Raw genomic sequence first — 9,596 nt, forward strand, 5'->3', positions numbered from 1 at the left:
CCCGCAGGGATTCGCAGCTCGACTTACCCTACGTCGCAAGACATGCATATGATAATTATGTGCGCATATTATAATAGGTGCGATCATACCAGCACTAATGCACCGGATCCCATCAGAACTCCGCAGTTAAGCGTGCTTGGGCGAGAGTAGTACTAGGATGGGTGATCTCCTGGGAAGTCCTCGTGTTGCACCTCTTTTTTTTTTACGTCGTGCTTACCCTCGTTCTTTAAACGGCGCTATCTTGCACAGTTTAGTTAAAGCGAGTCTCAATGACCTGATTTTAGGCAAGCTCCCACGGGCCCCGCAGGGATTTGCAACTCGACTTACCCTACGTCGCGAGACATGCATATGATAATTATGTGCGCATATTTTATTAGGTGCGATCATACCAGCACTAATGCACCGGATCCCATCAGAACTCCGTAGTTAAGCGTGCTTGGGCGAGAGTAGTACTAGGATGGGTGACCTCCTGGGAAGTCCTCGTGTTGCACCTCTTTTTTTTTTTTTTTTTTTTTTTTTTTTTTTTTTTTTTACGTCGTGCCTACCCTCGTTCTTTAAACGGCGCTATCTTGAATAGTTTAGCTAAAGCGAGTCTCAATGACCTCATTTTAGGCAAGCTCGCACGGGCCCCGCAGGGATTCGCAGCTCGACTTACCCTACGTCGCAAGACATGCATATGATAATTATGTGCGCATATTATAATAGGTGCGATCATACCAGCACTAATGCACCGGATCCCATCAGAACTCCGCAGTTAAGCGTGCTTGGGCGAGAGTAGTACTAGGATGGGTGATCTCCTGGGAAGTCCTCGTGTTGCACCTCTTTTTTTTTTTACGTCGTGCTTACCCTCGTTCTTTAAACGGCGCTATCTTGCACAGTTTAGTTAAAGCGAGTCTCAATGACCTGATTTAGGCAAGCTCGCACGGGCCCCGCAGGGATTTGCAACTCGACTTACCCTACGTCGCGAGACATGCATATGATAATTATGTGCGCATATTTTAATAGGTGGCATCATACCAACACTAATTTACCGGATCCCATCAGAACTCCGTAGTTAAGCGTGCTTGGGCGAGAGTAGTACTAGGATGGGTGACCTCCTGGGAAGTCCTCGTGTTGCACCTCTTTTTTTTTTTTTTTTTTTTTTTTTTTTTTTTTTTTTTTTTTTTTTTTTTTTTTTTTTACGTCGTGCCTACCCTCGTTCTTTAAACGGCGCTATCTTGAATAGTTTAGCTAAAGCGAGTCTCAATGACCTGATTTTAGGCAAGCTCGCACGGGCCCCGCAGGGATTCGCAGCTCGACTTACCCTACGTCGCGAGACATGCATATGATAATTATGTGCGCATATTATAATAGGTGCGATCATACCAGCACTAATGCACCGGATCCCATCAGAACTCCGCAGTTAAGCGTGCTTGGGCGAGAGTAGTACTAGGATGGGTGACCTCCTGGGAAGTCCTCGTGTTGCACCTCTTTTTTTTTTTTTTTTTACGTCGTGCCTACCCTCGTTCTTTAAACGGCACTATCTTGAATAGTTTAGCTAAAGCGAGTCTCAATGACCTCATTTTAGGCAAGCTCGCACGGGCCCCGCAGGGATTCGCAGCTCGACTTACCCTACGTCGCAAGACATGCATATGATAATTATGTGCGCATATTTTAATAGGTGCGATTATACTAGCACTAATGCACCGGATCCCATCAGAACTCCGCAGTTAAGCGTGCTTGGGCGAGAGTAGTACAAGGATGGGTGACCTCCTGGGAAGTCCTCGTGTTGCACCTCTTTTTTTTTTTTTTTTTTTTTTTTTTTTTTTTTTTTTTTTTACGTCGTGCTTACCCTCGTTCTTTAAACGGCGCTATCTTGCACAGTTTTGTTAAAGCGAGTCTCAATGACCTGATTTTAGGCAAGCTCGCACGGGCCCCGCAGGGATTTGCAACTCGACTTACCCTACGTCGCGAGACATGCATATGATAATTATGTGCGCATATTTTAATAGGTGCGATCATACCAGCACTAATTCACCGGATCCCATCAGAACTCCGCAGTTAAGCGTGCTTGGGCGAGAGTAGTACTAGGATGGGTGACCTCCTGGGAAGTCCTCGTGTTGCACCTCTTTTTTTTTTTTTTTTTTTTTTTTTTTTTTTTTTTTTACGTCGTGCCTACCCTCGTTCTTTAAACGGCGCTATCTTGAATAGTTTAGCTAAAGCGAGTCTCAATGACCTCATTTTAGGCAAGTTCGCACGGGCCCCGCAGGGTTTCGCAACTCGACTTACCCTACGTCGCGAGACATGCATATGATAATTATGTGCGCATATTATAATAGGTGCGATCATAGCAGCACTAATGCACCGGATCCCATCAGAACTCCGCAGTTAAGCGTGCTTGGGCGAGAGTAGTACTAGGATGGGTGACCTCCTGGGAAGTCCTCGTGTTGCACCTCTTTTTTTTTTTTTTTTTTTTTTTTTTTTTTTTTTACGTCGTGCTTACCCTCGTTCTTTAAACGGCGCTATCTTGCACAGTTTTGTTAAAGCGAGTCTCAATGACCTGATTTTAGGCAAGCTCGCACGGGCCCCGCAGGGATTTGCAACTCGACTTACCCTACGTCGCGAGACATGCATATGATAATTATGTGCGCATATTTTAATAGGTGCGATCATACCAGCACTAATTCACCGGATCCCATTAGAACTCCGCAGTTAAGCGTGCTTGGGCGAGAGTAGTACTAGGATGGGTGACCTCCTGGGAAGTCCTCGTGTTGCACCTCTTTTTTTTTTTTTTTTTTTTTTTACGTCGTGCTTACCCTCGTTCTTTAAACGGCGCTATCTTGAATAGTTTAGCTAAAGCGAGTCTCAATGACCTCATTTTAGGCAAGTTCGCACGGGCCCCGCAGGGATTCGCAGCTCGACTTACCCTACGTCGCAAGACATGCATATGATAATTATGTGCTCATATTTTAATAGGTGCGATCATACCAGCACTAATGCACCGGATCCCATCAGAACTCCGCAGTTAAGCGTGCTTGGGCGAGAGTAGTACTAGGATGGGTGACCTCCTGGGAAGTCCTCGTGTTGCATCTCTTTTTTTTTTTTTTTTTTTTTTTTTTTTTTTTTACGTCGTGCCTACCCTCGTTCTTTAAACGGCGCTATCTTGAATAGTTTAGCTAAAGCGAGTCTCAATGACCTCATTTTAGGCAAGTTCGCACGGGCCCCGCAGGGTTTCGCAACTCGACTTACCCTACGTCGCGAGACATGCATATGATAATTATGTGCGCATATTATAATAGGTGCGATCATACCAGCACTAATGCACCGGATCCCATCAGAACTCCGCAGTTAAGCGTGCTTGGGCGAGAGTAGTACTAGGATGGGTGACCTCCTGGGAAGTTCTCGTGTTGCACCTCTTTTTTTTTTTTTTTTTTTTTTTTTTTTTTTTTTTTTTTTTTTTTTTTTTTTACGTCGTGCCTACCCTCGTTCTTTAAACGGCACTATCTTGAATAGTTTAGCTAAAGCGAGTCTCAATGACCTGATTTTAGGCAAGCTCGCACGGGCCCCGCTGGGATTCGCAGCTCGACTTACCCTACGTCGCAAGACATGCATATGATAATTATGTGCGCATATTTTAATAGGTGCGATCATACCAGCACTAATGCACCGGAACCCATCAGAACTCCGCAGTTAAGCGTGCTTGGGCGAGAGTAGTACTAGGATGGGTGACCTCCTGGGAAGTCCTCGTGTGGCACCTCTTTTTTTTTTTTTTTTTTTTTTTTTTTTTTTTTTACGTCGTGCTTACCTTTAAACGGCGCTATCTTGCACAGTTTAGTTAAAGCGAGTCTCAATGACCTGATTTTAGGCAAGCTCGCACGGGCCCCGCAGGGATTTGCAACTCGACTTACCCTACGTCGCGAGACATGCATATGATAATTATGTGCGCATATTTTAATAGGTGCGATGATACCAGCACTAATTCACCGGATCCCATCAGAACTCCGCAGTTAAGCGTGCTTGGGCTAGAGTAGTACTAGGATGGGTGACCTCCTGTGAAGTCCTCGTGTTGCACCTCTTTTTTTTTTTTTTTTTTTTTTTTTTTACGTCGTGCCTACGCTCGTTCTTTAAACGGCACTATCTTGAATAGTTTAGCTAAAGCGAGTCTCAATGACCTCATTTTAGGCAAGCTCGCACGGGCCCCGCAGGGATTCGCAGCTCGACTTACCCTACGTCGCAAGACATGCATATGATAATTATGTGCGCATATTATAATAGGTGCGATCATACCAGCACTAATGCACCGGATCCCATCAGAACTCCGCAGTTAAGCGTGCTTGGGCGAGAGTAGTACTAGGATGGGTGACCTCCTGGGAAGTTCTCGTGTTGCACCTCTTTTTTTTTTTTTTTTTTTTTTTTTTTTTTTTTTTTTTTTTTTTTTTTTTTTTTTACGTCGTGCCTACCCTCGTTCTTTAAACGGCACTATCTTGAATAGTTTAGCTAAAGCGAGTCTCAATGACCTGATTTTAGGCAAGCTCGCACGGGCCCCGCTGGGATTCGCAGCTCGACTTACCCTACGTCGCAAGACATGCATATGATAATTATGTGCGCATATTTTAATAGGTGCGATCATACCAGCACTAATGCACCGGAACCCATCAGAACTCCGCAGTTAAGCGTGCTTGGGCGAGAGTAGTACTAGGATGGGTGACCTCCTGGGAAGTCCTCGTGTGGCACCTCTTTTTTTTTTTTTTTTTTTTTTTTTTTTTTTTTTTACGTCGTGCTTACCCTCGTTCTTTAAACGGCGCTATCTTGCACAGTTTAGTTAAAGCGAGTCTCAATGACCTGATTTTAGGCAAGCTCGCACGGGCCCCGCAGGGATTTGCAACTCGACTTACCCTACGTCGCGAGACATGCATATGATAATTATGTGCGCATATTTTAATAGGTGCGATGATACCAGCACTAATTCACCGGATCCCATCAGAACTCCGCAGTTAAGCGTGCTTGGGCTAGAGTAGTACTAGGATGGGTGACCTCCTGTGAAGTCCTCGTGTTGCACCTCTTTTTTTTTTTTTTTTTTTTTTTTTACGTCGTGCCTACGCTCGTTCTTTAAACGGCACTATCTTGAATAGTTTAGCTAAAGCGAGTCTCAATGACCTCATTTTAGGCAAGCTCGCACGGGCCCCGCAGGGATTCGCAGCTCGACTTACCCTACGTCGCAAGACATGCATATGATAATTATGTGCGCATATTATAATAGGTGCGATCATACCAGCACTAATGTACCGGATCCCATCAGAACTCCGCAGTTAAGCGTGCTTGGGCGAGAGTAGTACTAGGATGGGTGACCTCCTGGGAAGTCCTCGTGTTGCACCTCTTTTTTTTTTTTTTTTTTTTTTTTTTTTTTTTTTTTTTTTTTTTTTTTTTTTTTTTTTTTTTACGTCGTGCCTACCCTCGTTCTTTAAACGGCACTATCTTGAATAGTTTAGCTAAAGCGAGTCTCAATGACCTCATTTTAGGCAAGCTCGCACGGGCCCCGCAAGGATTTGCAACTCGACTTACCCTACGTCGCGAGACATGCATATGATAATTTTGTGCGCATATTTTAATAGGTGCGATCATACCAGCACTAATTCACCGGATCCCATCAGAACTCCGCAGTTAAGCGTGCTTGGGCGAGAGTAGTACTAGGATGGGTGACCTCCTGGGAAGTCCTCGTGTTGCACCTCTTTTTTTTTTTTTTTTTTTTACGTCGTGCTTACCCTCGTTCTTTAAACGGCGCTATCTTGAATAGTTTAGCTAAAGCGAGTCTCAATGACCTCATTTTAGGCAAGCTCGCACGGGCCCCGCAGGGATTTGCAGCTCGACTTACCCTACGTCGCAAGACACGCATATGATAATTATGTGCGCATATTATAATAGGTGCGATCATACCAGCACTAATGCACCGGATCCCATCAGAACTCCGCAGTTAAGCGTGCTTGGGCGGGAGTAGTACTAGGATGGGTGACCTCCTGGGAAGTCCTCGTGTTGCACCTCTTTTTTTTTTTTTTTTACGTCGTGCTTACCCTCGTTCTTTAAACGGCGCTATCTTACACAGTTTAGTTAAAGCGAGTCTCAATGACCTGATTTTAGGCAAGCTCCCACGGGCCCCGCAGGGATTTGCAACTCGACTTACCCTACGTCGCGAGACATGCATATGATAATTATGTGCGCATATTTTAATAGGTGCGATCATACCAGCACTAATGCACCGGATCCCATCAGAACTCCGTAGTTAAGCGTGCTTGGGCGAGAGTAGTACTAGGATGGGTGACCTCCTGGGAAGTCCTCGTGTTGCACCTCTTTTTTTTTTTTTTTTTTTTTTTTTTTTTTTTTTTTTTTTTTTTTTTTTTTTTTTTTTTTTTTTTTTTTTTTTTTTTTTACGTCGTGCCTACCCTCGTTCTTTAAACGGCGCTATCTTGAATAGTTTAGCTAAAGCGAGTCTCAATGACCTCATTTTAGGCAAGCTCGCACGGGCCCCGCAGGGATTCGCAGCTCGACTTACCCTACGTCGCAAGACATGCATATGATAATTATGTGCGCATATTATAATAGGTGCGATCATACCAGCACTAATGCACCGGATCCCATCAGAACTCCGCAGTTAAGCGTGCTTGGGCGAGAGTAGTACTAGGATGGGTGATCTCCTGGGAAGTCCTCGTGTTGCACCTCTTTTTTTTTTACGTCGTGCTTACCCTCGTTCTTTAAACGGCGCTATCTTGCACAGTTTAGTTAAAGCGAGTCTCAATGACCTGATTTTAGGCAAGCTCCCACGGGCCCCGCAGGGATTTGCAACTCGACTTACCCTACGTCGCGAGACATGCATATGATAATTATGTGCGCATATTTTAATAGGTGCGATCATACCAGCACTAATGCACCGGATCCCATCAGAACTCCGTAGTTAAGCGTGCTTGGGCGAGAGTAGTACTAGGATGGGTGACCTCCTGGGAAGTCCTCGTGTTGCACCTCTTTTTTTTTTTTTTTTTTTTTTACGTCGTGCCTACCCTCGTTCTTTAAACGGCGCTATCTTGAATAGTTTAGCTAAAGCGAGTCTCAATGACCTCATTTTAGGCAAGCTCGCACGGGCCCCGCAGGGATTCGCAGCTCGACTTACCCTACGTCGCAAGACATGCATATGATAATTATGTGCGCATATTATAATAGGTGCGATCATACCAGCACTAATGCACCGGATCCCATCAGAACTCCGCAGTTAAGCGTGCTTGGGCGAGAGTAGTACTAGGATGGGTGATCTCCTGGGAAGTCCTCGTGTTGCACCTCTTTTTTTTTTACGTCGTGCTTACCCTCGTTCTTTAAACGGCGCTATCTTGCACAGTTTAGTTAAAGCGAGTCTCAATGACCTGATTTTAGGCAAGCTCCCACGGGCCCCGCAGGGATTTGCAACTCGACTTACCCTACGTCGCGAGACATGCATATGATAATTATGTGCGCATATTTTATTAGGTGCGATCATACCAGCACTAATGCACCGGATCCCATCAGAACTCCGTAGTTAAGCGTGCTTGGGCGAGAGTAGTACTAGGATGGGTGACCTCCTGGGAAGTCCTCGTGTTGCACCTCTTTTTTTTTTTTTTTTTTTTTTTTTTTTTTTTTTTTTTACGTCGTGCCTACCCTCGTTCTTTAAACGGCGCTATCTTGAATAGTTTAGCTAAAGCGAGTCTCAATGACCTCATTTTAGGCAAGCTCGCACGGGCCCCGCAGGGATTCGCAGCTCGACTTACCCTACGTCGCAAGACATGCATATGATAATTATGTGCGCATATTATAATAGGTGCGATCATACCAGCACTAATGCACCGGATCCCATCAGAACTCCGCAGTTAAGCGTGCTTGGGCGAGAGTAGTACTAGGATGGGTGATCTCCTGGGAAGTCCTCGTGTTGCACCTCTTTTTTTTTTACGTCGTGCTTACCCTCGTTCTTTAAACGGCGCTATCTTGCACAGTTTAGTTAAAGCGAGTCTCAATGACCTGATTTTAGGCAAGCTCCCACGGGCCCCGCAGGGATTTGCAACTCGACTTACCCTACGTCGCGAGACATGCATATGATAATTATGTGCGCATATTTTATTAGGTGCGATCATACCAGCACTAATGCACCGGATCCCATCAGAACTCCGTAGTTAAGCGTGCTTGGGCGAGAGTAGTACTAGGATGGGTGACCTCCTGGGAAGTCCTCGTGTTGCACCTCTTTTTTTTTTTTTTTTTTTTTTTTTTTTTTTTTTTTTTTTACGTCGTGCCTACCCTCGTTCTTTAAACGGCGCTATCTTGAATAGTTTAGCTAAAGCGAGTCTCAATGACCTCATTTTAGGCAAGCTCGCACGGGCCCCGCAGGGATTCGCAGCTCGACTTACCCTACGTCGCAAGACATGCATATGATAATTATGTGCGCATATTATAATAGGTGCGATCATACCAGCACTAATGCACCGGATCCCATCAGAACTCCGCAGTTAAGCGTGCTTGGGCGAGAGTAGTACTAGGATGGGTGATCTCCTGGGAAGTCCTCGTGTTGCACCTCTTTTTTTTTTTACGTCGTGCTTACCCTCGTTCTTTAAACGGCGCTATCTTGCACAGTTTAGTTAAAGCGAGTCTCAATGACCTGATTTTAGGCAAGCTCCCACGGGCCCCGCAGGGATTTGCAACTCGACTTACCCTACGTCGCGAGACATGCATATGATAATTATGTGCGCATATTTTAATAGGTGCGATCATACCAGCACTAATTCACCGAATCCCATCAGAACTCCGCAGTTAAGCGTGCTTGGGCGAGAGTAGTACTAGGATGGGTGACCTCCTGGGAAGTCCTCGTGTTGCACCTCTTTTTTTTTTTTTTTTTTTTTTTTTTTTTACGTCGTGCCTACCCTCGTTCTTTAAACGGCACTATCTTGAATAGTTTAGCTAAAGCGAGTCTCAATGACCTCATTTTAGGCAAGCTCGCACGGGCCCCGCAGGGATTCGCAGCTCGACTTACCCTACGTCGCAAGACATGCATATGATAATTATGTGCGCATATTATAATAGGTGCGATCATACCAGCACTAATGCACCGGATCCCATCAGAACTCCGCAGTTAAGCGTGCTTGGGCGAGAGTAGTACTAGGATGGGTGACCTCCTGGGAAGTCCTCGTGTTGCACCTCTTTTTTTTTTTTTTTTTTTTACGTCGTGCTTACCCTCGTTCTTTAAACGGCGCTATCTTGCACAGTTTAGTTAAAGCGAGTCTCAATGACCTGATTTTAGGCAAGCTCGCACGGGCCCCGCAGGGATTTGCAACTCGACTTACCCTACGTCGCGAGACATGCATATGATAATTATGTGCGCATATTTTAATAGGTGCGATCATACCAGCACTAATTCACCGGATCCCATCAGAACTCCGCAGTTAAGCGTGCTTGGGCGAGAGTAGTACTAGGATGGGTGACCTCCTGGGAAGTCCTCGTGTTGCACCTCTTTTTTTTTTTTTTTTTTTTTTTTTTTTTTTTTTTACGTCGTGCTTACCCTCGTTCTTTAAACGGCGCTATCTTGAATAGTTTAGCTAAAGCGAGTCTCAATG

General features: G+C 45.1%; 29 non-coding genes and 1 pseudogene across 29 annotated transcripts; all 30 read left to right on the forward strand.

The window, feature by feature from the left end:
- Nucleotides 1–75: 75 nt before the first annotated feature.
- On the forward strand, nt 76–194 carry LOC148558808 (5S ribosomal RNA). Its single transcript, XR_015889502.1, has one exon. It is a non-coding gene; the product is annotated as a 5S ribosomal RNA (ribosomal RNA).
- A 181-nt stretch (nt 195–375) lies between these two features.
- Nucleotides 376–494, forward strand: LOC148558809 (5S ribosomal RNA). Its single transcript, XR_015888626.1, has one exon. It is a non-coding gene; the product is annotated as a 5S ribosomal RNA (ribosomal RNA).
- A 209-nt stretch (nt 495–703) lies between these two features.
- Nucleotides 704–822, forward strand: LOC148558810 (5S ribosomal RNA). Its single transcript, XR_015889503.1, has one exon. It is a non-coding gene; the product is annotated as a 5S ribosomal RNA (ribosomal RNA).
- A 181-nt stretch (nt 823–1,003) lies between these two features.
- LOC148558811 (5S ribosomal RNA) lies at nt 1,004–1,122 on the forward strand (annotated as a pseudogene).
- Nucleotides 1,123–1,351: 229 nt separating this feature from the next.
- Nucleotides 1,352–1,470, forward strand: LOC148558812 (5S ribosomal RNA). Its single transcript, XR_015886297.1, has one exon. It is a non-coding gene; the product is annotated as a 5S ribosomal RNA (ribosomal RNA).
- Nucleotides 1,471–1,658: 188 nt separating this feature from the next.
- Nucleotides 1,659–1,777, forward strand: LOC148558813 (5S ribosomal RNA). The gene has a single exon (XR_015890939.1). It is a non-coding gene; the product is annotated as a 5S ribosomal RNA (ribosomal RNA).
- A 212-nt stretch (nt 1,778–1,989) lies between these two features.
- LOC148558814 (5S ribosomal RNA) lies at nt 1,990–2,108 on the forward strand. Its single transcript, XR_015889070.1, has one exon. It is a non-coding gene; the product is annotated as a 5S ribosomal RNA (ribosomal RNA).
- A 208-nt stretch (nt 2,109–2,316) lies between these two features.
- Nucleotides 2,317–2,435, forward strand: LOC148558815 (5S ribosomal RNA). Its single transcript, XR_015890039.1, has one exon. It is a non-coding gene; the product is annotated as a 5S ribosomal RNA (ribosomal RNA).
- A 205-nt stretch (nt 2,436–2,640) lies between these two features.
- LOC148558816 (5S ribosomal RNA) lies at nt 2,641–2,759 on the forward strand. Its single transcript, XR_015889461.1, has one exon. It is a non-coding gene; the product is annotated as a 5S ribosomal RNA (ribosomal RNA).
- Nucleotides 2,760–2,953: 194 nt separating this feature from the next.
- LOC148558817 (5S ribosomal RNA) lies at nt 2,954–3,072 on the forward strand. Its single transcript, XR_015888881.1, has one exon. It is a non-coding gene; the product is annotated as a 5S ribosomal RNA (ribosomal RNA).
- A 204-nt stretch (nt 3,073–3,276) lies between these two features.
- Nucleotides 3,277–3,395, forward strand: LOC148558818 (5S ribosomal RNA). Its single transcript, XR_015887335.1, has one exon. It is a non-coding gene; the product is annotated as a 5S ribosomal RNA (ribosomal RNA).
- Nucleotides 3,396–3,618: 223 nt separating this feature from the next.
- On the forward strand, nt 3,619–3,737 carry LOC148558819 (5S ribosomal RNA). Its single transcript, XR_015890872.1, has one exon. It is a non-coding gene; the product is annotated as a 5S ribosomal RNA (ribosomal RNA).
- A 198-nt stretch (nt 3,738–3,935) lies between these two features.
- LOC148558820 (5S ribosomal RNA) lies at nt 3,936–4,054 on the forward strand. The gene has a single exon (XR_015891501.1). It is a non-coding gene; the product is annotated as a 5S ribosomal RNA (ribosomal RNA).
- Nucleotides 4,055–4,252: 198 nt separating this feature from the next.
- LOC148558821 (5S ribosomal RNA) lies at nt 4,253–4,371 on the forward strand. The gene has a single exon (XR_015887447.1). It is a non-coding gene; the product is annotated as a 5S ribosomal RNA (ribosomal RNA).
- A 226-nt stretch (nt 4,372–4,597) lies between these two features.
- LOC148558822 (5S ribosomal RNA) lies at nt 4,598–4,716 on the forward strand. Its single transcript, XR_015890873.1, has one exon. It is a non-coding gene; the product is annotated as a 5S ribosomal RNA (ribosomal RNA).
- A 206-nt stretch (nt 4,717–4,922) lies between these two features.
- On the forward strand, nt 4,923–5,041 carry LOC148558823 (5S ribosomal RNA). Its single transcript, XR_015891503.1, has one exon. It is a non-coding gene; the product is annotated as a 5S ribosomal RNA (ribosomal RNA).
- Nucleotides 5,042–5,237: 196 nt separating this feature from the next.
- On the forward strand, nt 5,238–5,356 carry LOC148558824 (5S ribosomal RNA). Its single transcript, XR_015889256.1, has one exon. It is a non-coding gene; the product is annotated as a 5S ribosomal RNA (ribosomal RNA).
- A 233-nt stretch (nt 5,357–5,589) lies between these two features.
- On the forward strand, nt 5,590–5,708 carry LOC148558825 (5S ribosomal RNA). The gene has a single exon (XR_015889071.1). It is a non-coding gene; the product is annotated as a 5S ribosomal RNA (ribosomal RNA).
- A 191-nt stretch (nt 5,709–5,899) lies between these two features.
- On the forward strand, nt 5,900–6,018 carry LOC148558826 (5S ribosomal RNA). The gene has a single exon (XR_015889507.1). It is a non-coding gene; the product is annotated as a 5S ribosomal RNA (ribosomal RNA).
- A 187-nt stretch (nt 6,019–6,205) lies between these two features.
- LOC148558827 (5S ribosomal RNA) lies at nt 6,206–6,324 on the forward strand. Its single transcript, XR_015888627.1, has one exon. It is a non-coding gene; the product is annotated as a 5S ribosomal RNA (ribosomal RNA).
- Nucleotides 6,325–6,574: 250 nt separating this feature from the next.
- On the forward strand, nt 6,575–6,693 carry LOC148558828 (5S ribosomal RNA). Its single transcript, XR_015889504.1, has one exon. It is a non-coding gene; the product is annotated as a 5S ribosomal RNA (ribosomal RNA).
- Nucleotides 6,694–6,874: 181 nt separating this feature from the next.
- LOC148558829 (5S ribosomal RNA) lies at nt 6,875–6,993 on the forward strand. Its single transcript, XR_015888628.1, has one exon. It is a non-coding gene; the product is annotated as a 5S ribosomal RNA (ribosomal RNA).
- Nucleotides 6,994–7,186: 193 nt separating this feature from the next.
- On the forward strand, nt 7,187–7,305 carry LOC148558830 (5S ribosomal RNA). Its single transcript, XR_015889505.1, has one exon. It is a non-coding gene; the product is annotated as a 5S ribosomal RNA (ribosomal RNA).
- A 181-nt stretch (nt 7,306–7,486) lies between these two features.
- On the forward strand, nt 7,487–7,605 carry LOC148558831 (5S ribosomal RNA). The gene has a single exon (XR_015888630.1). It is a non-coding gene; the product is annotated as a 5S ribosomal RNA (ribosomal RNA).
- Nucleotides 7,606–7,814: 209 nt separating this feature from the next.
- Nucleotides 7,815–7,933, forward strand: LOC148558832 (5S ribosomal RNA). Its single transcript, XR_015889506.1, has one exon. It is a non-coding gene; the product is annotated as a 5S ribosomal RNA (ribosomal RNA).
- Nucleotides 7,934–8,114: 181 nt separating this feature from the next.
- LOC148558833 (5S ribosomal RNA) lies at nt 8,115–8,233 on the forward strand. The gene has a single exon (XR_015888631.1). It is a non-coding gene; the product is annotated as a 5S ribosomal RNA (ribosomal RNA).
- Nucleotides 8,234–8,444: 211 nt separating this feature from the next.
- On the forward strand, nt 8,445–8,563 carry LOC148558834 (5S ribosomal RNA). The gene has a single exon (XR_015889508.1). It is a non-coding gene; the product is annotated as a 5S ribosomal RNA (ribosomal RNA).
- Nucleotides 8,564–8,745: 182 nt separating this feature from the next.
- LOC148558835 (5S ribosomal RNA) lies at nt 8,746–8,864 on the forward strand. Its single transcript, XR_015890844.1, has one exon. It is a non-coding gene; the product is annotated as a 5S ribosomal RNA (ribosomal RNA).
- Nucleotides 8,865–9,064: 200 nt separating this feature from the next.
- On the forward strand, nt 9,065–9,183 carry LOC148558836 (5S ribosomal RNA). Its single transcript, XR_015886298.1, has one exon. It is a non-coding gene; the product is annotated as a 5S ribosomal RNA (ribosomal RNA).
- Nucleotides 9,184–9,374: 191 nt separating this feature from the next.
- Nucleotides 9,375–9,493, forward strand: LOC148558837 (5S ribosomal RNA). Its single transcript, XR_015889072.1, has one exon. It is a non-coding gene; the product is annotated as a 5S ribosomal RNA (ribosomal RNA).
- The last annotated feature ends 103 nt before the right edge of the window (nt 9,494–9,596 follow it).

The sequence above is a fragment of the Arachis ipaensis genome, chromosome B6, assembly GCF_059453495.1.
Source record: "Arachis ipaensis isolate K30076 ecotype BB chromosome B6, ASM5945349v1, whole genome shotgun sequence".
NCBI lineage: Eukaryota > Viridiplantae > Streptophyta > Magnoliopsida > Fabales > Fabaceae > Arachis > Arachis ipaensis.